At 38.6% G+C, this 16,933-nt stretch overlaps 1 long non-coding RNA gene across 1 annotated transcript in view; it reads right to left on the bottom strand.

Annotated features, from left to right (window-relative positions):
- Nucleotides 1-6,023: 6,023 nt before the first annotated feature.
- LOC311626100 overlaps nt 6,024-16,933 on the bottom strand; it is a 152,190-nt gene continuing 141,280 nt past the window's right edge. The window contains exons 2-3 of the long non-coding RNA XR_014795635.1: nt 10,789-10,856; nt 6,024-6,197 (exon numbers count right to left, since the gene is read on the bottom strand). This is a non-coding gene — a long non-coding RNA (uncharacterized lncRNA). The remainder of the gene's footprint in view (nt 6,198-10,788; nt 10,857-16,933) is intronic.

Raw genomic sequence — 16,933 nt, 5'->3', positions numbered from 1 at the left:
CCTTGAGGCTCACCAGGACCAGACTGGGGGGCTTTGTGATCAACATTGACAGGTCATATTCCCAGGGTTGACACCACTTATGGGGTCTGACCCCTGTAATCACCACTTAATAAACAGCCCATTCTCCCCCTCCCCCCCAAAAAAGAACCAAATCTGGGTCAACTGTGAGGAGCTAATGGCTGCCTAGGAGGTGGAGTTTTTTACACTGACTGGCATAGAAACAGACCAATCAGAACCAAATTGGCCAGCAGAGGAGGGCAGTTGAGGGAGAGATCAGGCTGGCTGGGAAGGGTTGTTAGGGGAGGGCAGTTGGGGGCACTAGGACAGCAAGAGGAGGGCAGTTAGGGATGAGATCAGGCCAACAGGTAATGGCAGTTAGGGTGATCACGCAGGCAGGCAGAGAGGTTAGGGGCAATCAGGCAGGCAGGCAGAGGCAGTTAGGTGTGGTCAGGTAGGCCGGCAGGTGAGCGGTTAGGAGCAATTGGTCCCAGATTGCAAGAGGTATATCTGATTAGAGAGGGTGCAGGCTGAGCTGAGGGACCCCCTCCCTCCTAGCTCTGTGCACGAATTTTGTGCACCGGGTCACTAGTATTATTATAAATGTAAAACAGCTCATCACTTTTTTCTTAAGAAATTTGATTTTTATTAAGCAAAAACAATTCTGAAAGTGTATTTGGTAACAAATCTGATGATCCACTTCAACATTCTATTTATAATATATAACCATGCAGGAAAAAATAGCATACAGGCAGGCAGGATAATTTACTTAATTCACAAATTCTTTGTAATTTCCCATAGAGGCTTACATCTGGAAAAGTTCATGCAATTAAATAGTTTTCCAAGAAAAGATTATTGGAAGGATTTCCAAATATATGCATTTTTTTCATTGTTGGCTGTATCTAATGAAAGCTTTTGAACACAATAATATGTCGAGAAAAGAAAGGAGAAAAAAAGACATGTCATGTTATAGATTCCTAGAATTTGAAGGAACACTTGAGTCTGCTGTGGATTGTTCCCTGCCCCAAGGTAGGACTGTACCAAAACAACTCCAGAGTTCACTGCCTGAAATGTTTAGGAAAGGAGTTCTATACTGCCAATGATCATTTGTCCTGGTAACTCTGTGCAGCCATGAAGGCTTCCTTTGTTCATAACCCGAATCCTCCCTGTCATCATATAAGCTTATTTTCTTTCTCCTGGTGCATAGGACACTAGACAAAGTCACAGACACAGTAGCCTCCTGCTGGTCTCCCAGTCCCTACAGCTGCATGGCATTCACCACCAAGAAATCTCAACTTGCTGCTTTGTTGGAGGACAGGAATTGAAGTGGCCATTTTCTCCAAATCTTTTGAAGAGGCTAGTGTTATGGTCTGGCAGAGGGAAGAAGAAAGTGGATATGTCCACTCTGCAGCAGGGTTTGGAATGATGCCGTCAGGGGCTTATCACTTTGACTTTCAGATTTGTCTTGATCTCTATCTACCCTGTTTCCCCGAAAATAAGACAGTATCTTATATTAATTTTTTCTCCCAAAGTTGCGCTAGGTCTTATTTTCAGGGGATGTCTTATCTTTCCATGCGCTAGGTCTTATTTTCGGAGGATGTCTTATTTTCAGGGAAACACGGTAGTACATACATTTTTGCCTTGCCCCAGCCATTGTTGTTAACCATCATAGCTCTCCAGGTTTATTTTATGCTTAACATTTATCTCAATCTGTAATTAAAATGTTTTAAATGGTTTGTTGCCCCATCTTTACCCTGGAATGTTGTTCCAGGAAGGCAAGAGCCCTATCTGTTTAATAACCTTTCACCTGTATCACAGTTAGTTCCTACAGATAATAGGTACATAAGAGAAAAATATAATGAATGTGTAAATAAGAACCAATCCGTAGGACCCCATTTCTCCTCTTCTCAATTGCTTTAAAATACTTCATCCTCTACCTTTCCATCCTTCTGCAGCAGGAGCGCCAGAACCACATTAGCCTGACTTGCCTTCCATCAGTAGAGAACCCTGGACAGGGTTTTCCCTCTAGCCCACCCACTGTGCATGTCTAGCCAGCAAACACCTCTAGTTCACTTGCTTACAGTTTCTTGGTGTTTCACTTCAAGCACATCTATGGATTCGTGTTTCTGTTTGCAAAGCCATACCACAAAAATTGTGTAAGTTGAGGAATTCTGGCAAAATAATTTCCCTTCAGGGGTAAATCTACAAATTTTCCTAGTCCTCTAGGGCAGTGTTTTTCAACCTTTTTTGGGCAAAGGCACACTTGTTTCATGAAAAAAATCACGAGGCACACCACCATTAGAAAATGTTAAAAAATTTAACTCTGCCTACATTGACTATATATAAAGTAATTCTCTTAAATAGGAATCAAATAAACACAAAGAAAGTATTTTATAATTACTTTATTATGAAATATTAAGTAAACAAAATAGTGAAAAATTATAAAATTCTTGTCTTGTCTGCACCTACGGCACACCAGGCAACATCTCGCGGCACACTAGTGTGCCGCGGAACAGCGGTTGAAAAACGCTGCTCTAGGGTGATTGGCCCATCCATCTTTTATGCCTAAACTTTTCCCTGTTTGGGGAGTTCCCTGCCATAGGGGAACTTTATAAAGCTCAATAGAACTCCTCAAATTCATTGTCAGGGGGCCCCTAGAACTCTAGTTTGAATGACAATGGCTACAACATGACAAGAACTTGTAAATATCCCACTAGTTCCTCGGCGAAGACCTTGAACCCACATCAGACTCAGGAATACACTTTGGGCTGAATGCAGGCCCTAGACAGGGAGTACTGCCACCAGACCTGAGGGTAGGGTTCCAGGAACCTCACTTGAAACCTCTGCCAGATGGAGGACACCCTGAGCTGTGGTGAGCTGTGCCTGCAGAGGAATCACGGACAAGGGCACCTTGCTTCAGGCCCTGCAGTTTGGGCTCTCAAAAGAAATTTCAATCGTTGTACTATTGATATTTGGCTCTGTTGACTAGTGAGTTTGCCAATCACTATATTAGAATAAGAACCCTTCATGGGCCAGCTGTGCATTCTCAGTTTAAAATGGCAATTCTTGATACCATGAATCTCAGTCCTCTGGAATATTCTCTGACATATTCTATCTAATAAAAGAGTAATATGCAAATTAACCATCACTCCACTACACCCACCAGCCATGCCCACCAACCAATCAGGAGCAAATATGCAAATAAACCCAATCAAGATGGCTATAGCTACAGAGAGCAGGAGGGAGGCTTGGGTTTCCCCAGTAATGAAGGAAGCCAAGCTTTCCACCTGCCCTTGCTGGCCTAGGCCTCCACTCAAGGCTACAAAGTTTCAATGATAGAAGACACATAAATCTAAACAGAAATGGCGGTAGCCATGGAGCTGGAAAGAGCAGGAGGCTAGGGTTTCCCTGGCAATGGAGGAAGCCAAGCTTTCTGCACAGTCTGGCCAGCCCAGGCCTCCACTTAAGGCTACAAAGTTTCAATTATAAAAGATACAGAAATACCAACAGAAATGGCTGCTGCCACGAAGCAAGCAGAAGGCTTGGCTCCACTCCAGGCTAAACATTTTCAGTTGTAGAAGATAAATAAACCCCAGATACCAGGGTCTCCACTTGGGTCAGCAGGGGACATGGCTGGCCTGCAAACCACCACCAGCCCCTTGCCCAGGCCACCCATGCCCCAAGGGAACCCCCACCCTGATCTGGGATATCCTTCAGGGCAAACCAGCTGGCCCCCAACTGTGTACCAGGCCTCTATCCTATCGAATAAAAGAATAATATGCAGAATGACCATCACTCCAACACACAAGATGGCTGCCTCCATGTGGACTCAAGATTGCTGTCACAAGATGGCCAGCAGGGGAGGGTAGTTGGGAGGGACCAGGCCTGCAAGGGTGGGTAGTTGGGGGTGATCAAGCCTGCAGGTGAGGGCAATTAGAGATGACCAAACTGACAGAGGAGGGAAGTTGGGGGCAATCAGGCCTGCAGGGGAGGGCAATTGGGGGGGACCAGGCCTGCAGGGGAGGGAAGTTAAGGGCAAACAGGCTGGGATGGGGGTAGTTAGGCATCAATCAGGCTGGCAGGAGTGTGGTTAAGAAGTGAGCAAGCTGGCAGGCAGAAGAGGTTAGGGACAATCAGGAAGGCAAGCAGGCGAGCAGTTGGGAACCAGCAGTCCTGGATTGTGAGATTGATGTCGGATCGGGCCTAAATGGGCAGTCAGACATCCCTCAAGGGGTCCCAGATTGGAGAGGGTGCAGGCTAGGCTGAGAGACCCGCCCCCCCCACACACACACATGCACGAATTTTGTGCACCAGGCCTCTAGTCAGTAAATAATTTGGAATGGAATAAATAGTATGTTTTGGTCCTATTTCTTTCAAACTTATCTCAATTATCTATAACCATTTATCATAGTCTGCTTGCACTCATGGTAGAAAATTAAAAACAAATCTTGACAAAAATGAAAACATTTTATTATCTCAATCTAAGAGTTGCCTTTATAGATCATTTTACTATCTATTTTATTTACTTTCAGAAAGAACATATTGGGCCAACTTCTAAAACAAAAAATTATTATTTTCCCCAGATGCTTCCCAAATTTAATTGATGTGTATCCAACAATCTCATATAACAGATAACTACTTAGGAAGTTGGACAGTTTTATAGAATGTTACAACTGCAATAAACTAGAAAAGTTCCCAGAAAAAAAAATGACATGGTTTTAATTGTTTTTGATAGCATGGATTTTGTATCTGAGTCTATCCCTCTTTTGTTTCAGATTCTAGTAAAGATTTCAATGTCCTGTATGCCCTATATGTTCACTCCCCACACTTCACACTCTTCTGCTCTTGAAGACAGATGTGCCTGTATGGATGACATCAATAGATGTCATTCCCTTTGGCTCCTAATTCTTTTCAGTCACTAGAAAGAGGCAGCAGAACATGGCAGGGAGGAAGAAGAGAGAATTCCAGATATTCATTTCCCTCATCTGTCCCCACAAGAACTTTGTCCCATGACTGAGGACTTTGGTCCAATGGAGAACCTCCTTAGGCAGCCTGCTCTATTGAACTCTCTCTTCAGGGTTCCAGCAACCTCACCTCCTCTCAAAACTTCTCTGTGAGTCAATTATCCCTTAAGGTTCACTTGCAATCCCACCTTTGTAAATAAACTCTCCTCACAGTACTCTATTTGGAATGAACCACCTATTTTCCACTAAGTCTTTGATTAGTACAAACCCACTAGTGCACAAATTTGCCATCTTTTATTTTGGCTCCATCTTCTTGTAAAATTTCTATCTTTCTCCTTTTTATATGTAAAATAACCTTTAATATAGCTTTATACTGTTGCATAGAGTATATGTAAAGTAAAATAACCTTAAATATATTTATATTATTATCTACAATAATAAAAAGGGAATATGCTAATTAGACTGGACAACATTCTGGACATCCTTCTAGACAAAGCTGGAGCCAAAGCGAAGCCCAGGTCCCAGGTGCCTGTCAAAGGCCAGAGGGAAGCCCAGATCCTGGGTCCCAGCTGCCAGAGGGAAGCCAGTGCTGGCAGGGCAGCTGGGGAAAGAAAGGCCTACTCTTGCATGAATTTCAGGCATCAGGCATCTAGTAGAATATATGAATAAACTTTAAAATAACCCTTTAAATAACATTAAGCTTCACAATTTTGTTTTAACTGAGGCTTATAAAACAAAATAGACAAAATAAAACTGTATTTATTATTTTCAACTTTTTAAGCCACTTCACATTTTTAAAAAAATATATTTTATTGATTTTTATTACAGAGAGGAAGGGAGAGAGATAGAAAGCTAGAAACGTTGATGAGAGAGAAACATTGACCAGCTGCCTCTTGCACACCCCCCACCGGGGATGTGCCCGCAACCAATGTACATGCCCTTGACCGAAATCGAACCTGGGACCCTTCAGTCCGCAGGCTGACGCTCTATCCACTGAGACAAAGCGGTTTAGGCCACTTCACATTTTTTAATACTTTTTTTATTTTTTTTAAATGAATTTATTGTGGAGACACTGGTTAACAAAATTACACAGGCTTCAGGGGCACAATTCTACAACACATCACCAATAGACTATATTGTGTGTTCACCACCTCACGTCAAATCTTTGTCCATCACCATTTATTCCTCCCTCTTCAACTTCCCCTCATCCTCTTCTCCATGGCTGTCACCACACTGCTGTCAGTGATAGAGGAAAAAAAAAAAAAGAAAGTAAGAAAGAAAGATCCCCTTAGTGTGAATATATTTAAGATGATCTACCATAGACAAAAACATTTAATGCTCTTTTTATGTAATATAGGCTCTGAATTAAACAATTTATATGTGTCATCTCATGGAAGCCTTAAAACCATCCCCTGCAGTAGATACTATTATTTCTTCATTTTACAGATGAAGAAAGTGAGGGTTGGGGGGAGGAGGGGAGTGCTAGGTAATTTGCTCAAGGCTGTACAACTAACACCAAGGCAGGAATTCAACTGAATTAAGTCAAGGCTTTGTAGTGAGATTTTTTACTTTTTATATTATGAAATGTAATTCTTTTGAAAATTAACCAGTAAAGCAGATAATGTCTTTTTTAGAGAAAATTGTCAAGTAAATATCAATAGTATGGTTTTAAACCCTTCACACTAATCTTGATCATTTTCTTTTTCACATATCTTGAGTCTTGTCTTATAATCAAAAGTTCTTCTTGGCCATTTATGTTCATCTAAGCGCCTCCTATCTCTAACATGTCTACTTTATTCCTTTTTGGCTCAGTAATTAGTGATCTATTTCCTCTTTTAGACTACTCAAACTTTTCAAATGACAGCCTTTGGTAACCAACTATAACTTCCCTATTTCCTGTCATCAGAAACAACAAACGGTAAAAAGAAATTTGATTCTGAGAAAATAGTTTCTGACCAACCAGAAACAAAAACTTTTCAACTTTACTTCCTTTCCCCTCCCCATAAGACTTCTCTCTCACATTAATTTGAAATAAAGATGGTGAGTTTAAAAGACATGGCAGCTGACTTCCTTGAAGAATATCACAACAAGGATTTCAGCTCTAAAGTACTTCAGATACAAAATATGCATCATGATTTGGAAATTGTCATTTCATGGTAAAGTGCAGTTGACATGGTAAAGAGGTTTTTGAACACCGATTCATTATAACCTTATTAGGAATGATAGATATATAACCCTGAAATTTTGATTTTTAACCATACAACTGCATTAGCAATAGTCAAGAAGGTTTTCCAAACATCTGCTTTTATTTATCCCTTTATTTTTCTCAGATTTCCTCTGTGCTCATTGGCTGACCTTGACATCACAGCCAAATCCTAAATCAAACCATTTATCATTCTCTATTTTTTTCCAAAGAAGGACCTGAGCTTTTATTATCCAAGCAATAACAGATTCCATTCCAGAACTTCTTATCTTTTCTTTAGCCACATCATAAATAACTGGAATTTTCTGTTGAAAGAAAAGTTCTGTTTTACATTTTTGGAACAAACATAGTCAAAAAAGGACCTCTGATTACTCTGTGTAACTTGTTGGTACATCTGAACTATAATGACAGGCAGAAAACTGGGCATATTCACACTTAAATTGTAAATTAAATCAATCAAATTTTTGGCTTTAAATAAGACCAAAGGAACTGTCAAGTTTAAGAAACAATCAGATGCCCTTGAAAATAATGAGAATCTGATCATAGGAAAGCAAAAAATTTAGGGGTCTCAAAAGGTTAACCAAAAAGTATTCTATGGTCCTAAGAAGAAGATATCAAATTTGTGCTTCAAACTATTGCCCACAAAGAAGTTCAATGATTTATCCAAGGTCACATTCATGGATTTCTGCCTAAGTTAACTTTCTTCCTGTTTTCCTAGGCATCATATCTGAGAACTGAGTCTCTGACTCATTCTTTTCTAAGCCTGAGAGACAAACTTATGCAATTCTCCACAGGTATTTCAGCAGCTTCTTGGTACATTTGACTCAGGGCTCATCTCCATTTCTCTCTGAGGAGAAAATGCACTTGCTCTGTCAGGGATATGGCAAATGGTCCCTCTAGAGAAAAATGATGGCCTTGTGGAACTGGAAGGGCATTAGTCCATGATGCAGCTTCAAATGACATTTATGAGCACCTACTATGTGTCAGGCACTGTTCTAATTCCACCCCTCAGAAGTTATCTCCCTCAAGCCCGGTATATAAACCTGACCTCACTCTACCGCTAATTAATCCAGAGATCTTTGACCAAATTGTGAGTCTGTTTTCTCTCTACAAATTCAGAGAAAAATTACCTTCCCTTTTTATCTGCTGGAATTGTATGGATCAAGTGAACTAATAAAGAGCAAACCCTTTTTTTAAAATATAGCTATTAAAACAAAATGTTTATACAGAAAGTTTAAGAAATCATACATTTTTACAAACTAAACATACCAGTGTAGCCAGCGCACAGTTCAATAAACTGAATATTACTCCGGAAGCCCCCTGTGGCCATCTCCCCAATGGCCATCATGCTCCCCAATGGTCATCATTCTGACATCTAACCATTCTGACATCTAACATCCTAGATTTGTTTTGTTTGTTTTTGTAGAAAATGTAAATGGAGTCATATGCTATATGCTCTTTTGTGTGGCTTTTTTTGCTCAGCATTAAGTTTCTGAATTTCACTCATGTTTTTCTGTGCTGTTTCAAGTTCTTCATTCTCATTGCTACATGGATTCCATTATATGACTAGGAAGTACTTTTATTTATTATTTTCATTGTTGATGGGCATTTGAGTAGTAGTTTCTAGTTTTGGTCTACTACCAATTATAAACATGCTTTTAGTGAACATAATATGCTCATTTCTGTTGGGTGGAATTGCTGGTTCATAGGCTGTAAGAGATATTGACAAATGGTTTTCAAAAATGGTGATTCCAAATTACATTCCTAACAGTAGTGCTTGAGAATTACCTACTTGCTATTTTCAAGTGTTTTTTTTCATTTTAGTTAAATAAATTACTTCTTAATGTAACAGGATTATCATTGTTTTGAATGACTGAATCCATTTCACCTCAAAGTTCACCATATACACAAATTAAGATTTCATGTTCCCATATTGTGTTTCTGATGAAATTTTTATTATTTAACTTTGGTAGTACAGCATCTAGATCTACAGAAATAGACAAAAATTAGGGCCACCTGACTATAATATTCATATTTATTGGTATTCTATTACATAAAAAGAAGGCTTCCCAAGTTTGGCTGAATCTATCTGCATTAAAGTGTATATTTCTTGGCTGGTCTCATGTCCTAGCAATGGCCATTTAAAAAGAGCAATTTAACTAAATAAAGAGCCAATCCCTTATCTCAAGATGAAGACCTTTGATTTGAAGAGCTTCTTCAATGTGCAGGAACCTTGGAGATCTTTTGACCTACTCACTCCCTTTCAGGTGAGAACACTGAGGTTCTGAAAGAGTTAGGACTTGCATAGGATGCTGGGGCCAAGGCCAAAATCCAAGTCCCCAGAGCCTTCCTTGAACTTATTCCCTTTGGTCAGTTTGACCAAAGTTTCTTAAATATTTGAGGAAAAGATGCTGCCAAACACAGACACAAAAATGATCAGAAAAGAAACTTAATATGGACAGAGCAGTAAATAAAGTCAGTGAAGAGAAAGTGGTTGTTGGCAGGAGAGTGCACAGAGAAGCACTGAGAGAAAAGTGATGATGGAACATCCAACTAGGTCATACCCTCAGGCTACCCAACCTTAGACGGGAAGGTCACATAAGAACAATCTCTGTCAGTCATCCACACCCACCTTCTGAAAAATTCCTCAGAAATCTCAGTCTCCTTATCATCACAGAGTTTTACCTTTGGCCTAGATTATTCTTCCTGTAACATTCTCACATGCCACTTTCACCTTCAGCTAACTAATTTCTACACAACTCTTCAGATCTCTGAGTCCTCTAATTTCAGATATATATTTCGTCACCATGTTCTTCCTCACATCCTTGGTAGGTATATAAATGATGATGAATGACTATGTTATCCAGCACAGTCTTTATACAGTAATACAAATAGCATTCCTTCCTTTGATCAACTCATGTTAGCTTCTTGTTCTTTTAGAGAAAGAAGAGAGGGAAAAGGGGATATTGCTATTGATTAAGTAATTTTAAAACTATCCCTAGGTATTGATCCTAACATACAACCAAAGTTCAGAACCACTGGGCTTGGGTAATTATCAATTCTGGTTATACAAGATAATAATTTTTTAAAGAAATTAACATGTATTTCTTAAAATTGATATGCAATTTTTATAACTTTTAATTTTTAAATAATTTGACTTATATAAGATATTTACATAATAGTTGCAGAGAAAGATACATCTTTAATAGTAAGAATGAGGAAGAATGGACCACTTATTTATCACTATCTCAAAGCCTTCAGGGGTTTTGCTTCTTGTTTTTTCCTGAAAACCACTTCCTACTACTCTCACTTTTTCTCAGCAAAACATAAAAAGGGGATAAGGAGAGACAACAGAAAACAAAAACAACTCCCATTACAGTATGGCAGAATGACTAGACAAGAACGGAAACAGTATCGAGCTAAGCGGAAAAATATAAAAACAAGGGGATTAGATGACATCAATGCAGTGGTTTTGCTCAGGAGACAAGGAATGTTGGAACGTGTAAATGGCAAATTCCTGTCCTGAAGGACAAGTTTCAGTTCTGTAACTATTAAGCATAAAAACACAATGGGGCCTAATCTTACCAAATATAGACCCACCCCTAGCAAAGTATAGGCATGTACCTTTATGTAATCATCTATTTGTTCTTCCCCTCCCACTGCTGTCCATTTTCATTTTATTAAAATTCTTCCTAGGAAATGGAGAAGAAGAAAGCACAGAGTTAATGAACTAGATTCTTCTGGCATAGCTTAAACAGTTCCTTTATCATTAGGCCCTTTAGGTCATATTCAATGAATGTCCTACTGGTTTGAAGAAGTTCACCCATTAAAATGACATGACAAATGATATGCCAGGAAGGTTTAGTAATTTTTGCTCCCCTGTAAAGTTGAGGTTTAGTATTCAAAGATAGTTACTTTCCTTTGAGCAGTAAGGAAAGAAGAGCAGAGGGTTAAGACAGCTGGAGTCTTACCCACTTAGTTCTTAACTTGGGCAAGTTATTTCATGCTTTTGTGAATCAGTGTCCTATTCTATAACCAGGAGTAATAACAGTTTTTATTTAATCAGGTTGTTAACAGAATTTAATGAGCTAATTAATATATGTCAAAAGATTGGAACTGTGCCTGACAAATAATAAGGGCTCAGAACATGTGAACTATGATCAGCATTAGCCATTTTGCTTGCAGTTAATTCTGCTATACATGCTTGCTTTGAAAATGTGATTTTTCCCCCTAAAATAATTGAAAAATTGGGGAACAATTTGAGTAAAATGCAAATTTTAAATTTGCTACATGCACCAAGCTAAACTGAGCTGCATAGGAATACACAGAAAACACACACACATACATGTGTCTAGTATTCCTAGAAATATATACCGTCTATTGTAGGTCCCCATCTCTGTGATGATCCACATTCATCCACAACACTTGTTAAAACTTTGGAATTATTTCAGTAATCTCCTTCTACCATCTCACAGTAATTCAACTACAACCCTTAGGACATCCACTTCCACAAACAAACTTCAGTCTTTTTCATTGTAAAGTGCTGTATTTTTTATAGCATTTATGTATGTCTTAACCATTTAATGTGTATAAAAACTGTATTACTATTTTTATTAGATTCCTGTCTTTTATATGTGTCATGGATGGATTTTTAGGTGTTGTGCCCCTAACCCCATTTTCCCACTAGCCCCGTGAACCTTATTCTCAATTTTGCACAGTGCTAAAGAAATACATATGTTGAGTTATAACAGAATGGACTGCACTTAGCATATTTGCCACTGCACAGGTCCATGATGTGATTAGCTAAACTAAAAATAAATATAGTTTCTATTCACTCTGTTTTCGTTAAGTAGTGTCACAAAGACTACTATGACTAAAGACAAAGACTACAAATAACTAAACTCAAATAATATTATGAAAAAAAATATAAAAACCCTTCCCATGAAAATTTTATGGAAAAAATCTAAAATAGCTCTCTCTCTAAGATGAAGAGCAGTTTCAGCTATCTATGGTTCTATTTCGAGGCCTGATTGGGATGCTTCTTTCTAACTTACTATGAATTTCCTATCTAGGTTTCATATTTCTGCCATCTTTTACCCACTAGCTCCCATATACACACATATTCCTGTAAGGAATAATCACTGTCATTTTCCACATTTTTTCTTTCAACAGTATTGGATAGGCCTATTGTATCCCATGAGACAAGTTGAACATAAGAGGAAAAGGAGACATTGAATACAAAGGTAAATTAGGTGTGTTTTTTCTTAGACAAACTCAAGGCCTGCATAGTCCCATGGTAGTGTCATTCCCAAAAGGGTTCAGCTCACTCATATCACTGAATTAAACATAATAATTTTAAGTAATAGAGCAATAATATATATTATTACTTTTTTGTTGTTCTTACTAAGGCATTCTCAGTAATAGCTACTGGCTAATAACTTTAAAAAGAGCTAAATATAATATTCAACTCCTTTACTAACTACCATTAGGCTTCAACAACTAACTTGTTTTTATAAGATGCTTTAGTTTTAGTGGTAGATCATTATATACTATTTTACAGAATTTTAAATAGAATGCTATCTAAGAGAATATCTCACAACTTTGTATATATGTGAACAAAGGAAATATGTTAAATTTCCAAAGAGGTAGAAAGAAGATCAGGATAACTGAATGGAGAATACTTTTGCAAGGGGGAAAGTGGGAACATCATAATGAGGTCTCTAGCAGAGGTTCCTAAGAGTTTTTTTTAATATCTATCTGGTTGAGATGACTGAGACCTCACCCTGTGTGAAGGCAGAGGAAGGGACTCTAAGAGGAAGGACTGTGCCTCCCAGTACCACACTTGTATCATCTTGCAGTGTTTCACATGTGATTAAAGTAGAACATACTACTGAATCTCAAAGGAAGGCAGGGGTAGGTGGGTGGGAAAAATGGAATCAACCAAAGAACTTGTATACATATATGCATAACCCAGGGGCACAGACAATAGGCTGGTGAAGACCTTGGGTGAGTGGTGGGGGCTGGCTAGAAGGGGTCAGTTGGAGAAAAGAAGGATATACTTTCAACAAAAAAAATTAAACAAAAATAAAATGAATCATTTCTCCTAATTGAGCCCTTGTATGAGGCTCCTGAGATTCATGTTTTCTTTTAGGCTGACTTAAATTCAATCAATTATAAATTCTACTTAATTCCTTTAGTTTCTTGTGAAAATGGGGAGATGAAGCAAGCAATCAATTATCACTTCAGGGTATTCAAAGTCTGGTTAATTCAAAATACAAATTTTAAATCTCTTAAATTTCTCAAAGTTTCAGAGCTGGTAAGAAGCAGGTCTAAGACCTACCCATCCTCATAGATGTTAATATTCTGTATATCATATTGTGCCACACGGCTAAATGACCAAGTAGAAAGAAGTCCAGAAACCTAAGTGAGTGGGAGCATTGTTTTAGTTTGAGTATTTATTGGCAAGTTCCAAGGATTGGTGTATGCTTTCAGGAAGGAGTCCTGGAAAGCAAGCTTAGCAAACAGGAAAGACAGAACTCCTGTTGATCCTCATGTCAAAGTCATGATTAAATGTTTCAAAGGCCACCAAGCAGAATTCCAATCCATTAAAATATTGTGTAATATATAAGGTCAGGACTGGAAATTAAGACATAAATGTTGAGTACTGAGTATATTAGACTTCTCTCCTTAAGACTGGAGTTGCTAGAATTAAAACAAGAATTAATACAGCCTTAAATTTCTGGCTAAAATTCAGAGCAAAATATGTGCAAAACAAAATTGAGATCATTCCTGAATAACCAAGTTAATCCTTTTGAGACACTGAAAACACTTTCTTCCGCTCTCTCATTCTTGACTCTTTCCATCTCTCACAGACACACCTCAAACCAATATAAAAATTACTAAAAATATACAGATTTTTAAATTATGCACAATATACTCTAAATATGTCTGGAATGTAGTAATTTCTGTTAGTTCTAAAATAAGTAACATACAGAATTTAAGCAAAGGTCTTCCATACCAACAGTGGCACCTCAAATGCAATTTTACAATCTGTATGGAGATGTTAATTAATAGTAAGAAAGTACCTAATGGATCAGAAATTTTATCAAACAATATTCAAGCCCTGGCCAGCTTTGCTCAGTGGGTAGAGCATCATCCTGCGGACTGAAGGGTCCCAGGTTAAATTCTGGTCAAAGGCACATGCCCAGATTGTGGGCTTGATCCCCAATAGGGGGCATGCAGGAGGCAGCCAATCAATGATTCTCTCTTATTATTAGTATTTTTATCTTTCTCTCCCCCTCTCTCTTCCTCTCTGAAAAAAAAAAAAAAAAAAAAAAATATATATATATATATATATATATATATATATATATATATATATATTTTAAAAATTCAAGTTGAAAGAATGATTTTCCTTTAAATAATACTGAAACAGAGGAATCAATCAAGCAAAGAAATATAGAGTCCACAGTAAAAGAAAGAGGCCAAGATGCCACCACCCTGTCTATCAGCTGATTACTTTTTGATCTCTTAACGCCAGCATCTGCTACTTTAGATTTTCCCAGAAGGCCAAAATAAAATTAATCCCAACAAAAGATCCCTGAAATTCACATCCACTTACCTGAAGTTTTTCATAAGAAATGTTATTTCATTTTCATTTAACAAACAAAATTATATATTAAATCCCCGCTACGTACCATGTATTGTACTCAAATGCCACACTCACTATCACTCCCTCTGGTGGTACTGGAAGTAGGGAGGCAGCACTGCATTCGGGACTCTAACTTGTCCTTCCAACACACTTGGAGACCAGTCTTTGCTTGAATTCTGGGAGCTGCCCAACTATGTTTGGAGAAATAAGTTATCCATACTAGTTCCTGAGTGGTACCCAGGCAGACCTCTCTGCTCCAAACATGTTTCTTTGCTCACATTGTATGACATTTAATTACTTCTCCAAAAGAAAACATGTGCTCTGCGGAGAACCAAAATGATCATAAGAAGTGGCAGAACTCCTAGATTTAGAAATGCCAAATTCCTGGTGGCTGAAGATTTATTGAGGCAGACTGACTGCATGAGACCATCTCTGAGAGTACACAGCAAATAAAAAGCTACAAATGAAGTCAGTAGTGACCATCATTATGAGGAACAAAGCTGTCAGCCATGTCTTATTGGTCTCAACTCAAGCCTAGCTCCATAGTCAACTAATATCTCTCAGGAAAACAGAAATATGTACAAAATTCAGCATGAAAAGCACCCTGGGCCTTAAATGTTCTCTCAAAATGGAGTTTATATAAACCTATAAAGCACTTTTATTGCTAGAAAGGTACTGTTGTTGTTAGCACTGTGTAAGGCTTCTCACAGTAAAACCAGCTATCAATCCAGAAGAGAATGGGTCATTAAAGTACAGTGGGAAGCATGGGTTTCATTATTAAATATCCACCTGAGCATCTGTACAGGGCTCAATCAATATGTAGGATTTTCATCCCAAAGTCAAGGCCTGGGAGCTCTGAATAATAGGTTTTGCCCTAGATAAGCCCAAGGGAGGAAGTACAGCCTTTACTTTAAACTCTCTTTTTGGCTCAGCTTCTAGACATAACTTCACCCTTCTTTATCTTTCTTCTCCCTTCTCTTTAAAACTCCAAGCAAAACTTCAGCTCCCTCTCCTCCAACACTTGGTTATCTCATTATGAAAGTTTTTGGTACTAGAAGCCTTTGGATAGTTTCTGTCAGGCCATAACTCTGCTTGGCTACAGACCCTGAGATCCTTCATTGACATATTTACCTGTGCCCCATTCCTGAGCCAATTCTGATTAAAGCAGTGGTCCCACCATCCAGTATGGTCAGAAATTAGTCTTTTACTATCAACTAGTAGTTTTCAACTGGGGTGGTTTCCTTCTACCCAGGGATATTTGTCAATGTCTGCAGACATGTATGGTTGTCACAATTGGAGGAGTATTATTAGCAACTAGGGGATAGAGGCCATGAATGCTGCTAAACATTTTGCAATGCACAGGGAAATCCCTAATCACACAGAACCATCTGTCCCCAAATGTTATTAGTGAAAAGGTTGAGAATCCCTGCTGAAGACCAAGTTCCAGAAGAGGACCATGGGAACCTACTTCGTAGGTTTTCAACATATGAAGGTACACGTGGGTGGTATGTTTAATTCACCCACACTCACAGTGAATTAAAATCAAGTTAGCCTTTTCTATTGTGTTCTCCTTATTGGTTTTATTTCTGCTCATTTGCTTGTTCAATGCTCTGGTTCGTCCTTGCTGAGTCTGGAATCTTGCCCTGAACCCTGTCTACTTGGCTCTGATCTGATAATTTGGTTTTTGCCAGGCCCCTCACCTGGATATTTCATTGGAGTCTTATCCACATGGATCCACAAAGTCATCACCAATCTAACTTTTATTATTCCTGCTGGGAGAATTCCCACTGCCAAGCCCTTCTTACCAGATCATACCACAAGATTAAGAATAGTAAAGTCAGCCTCATTCACAGCCCCTTTGGATATTGTATTCTGGACTGCTTAATGCCCTTCTTGGGGAACATTCCCATAACCTTGAGAGTCAAGCTACCTAACCTGGGTCTCACTTCTTTCCCTCTCTTAAATGTGTTTCACTAAGGTTCCCACAATGATGAGAGGCTGAGTAGAATTCTCCAGGATGCTCTAAGAGAATCACTTCTGATAGAGTAACACTGAACACTATGCTGAGGGCAACACAATGCAATTTAAACATTTAAACCCAGTTATTAGGATCATAAT

This window comes from Pipistrellus hanaki (assembly GCF_964339955.1).
Source record: "Pipistrellus hanaki genome assembly, chromosome: 1".
NCBI lineage: Eukaryota > Metazoa > Chordata > Mammalia > Chiroptera > Vespertilionidae > Pipistrellus > Pipistrellus hanaki.
This window is presented reverse-complemented; position numbering and strand designations above follow the sequence as displayed.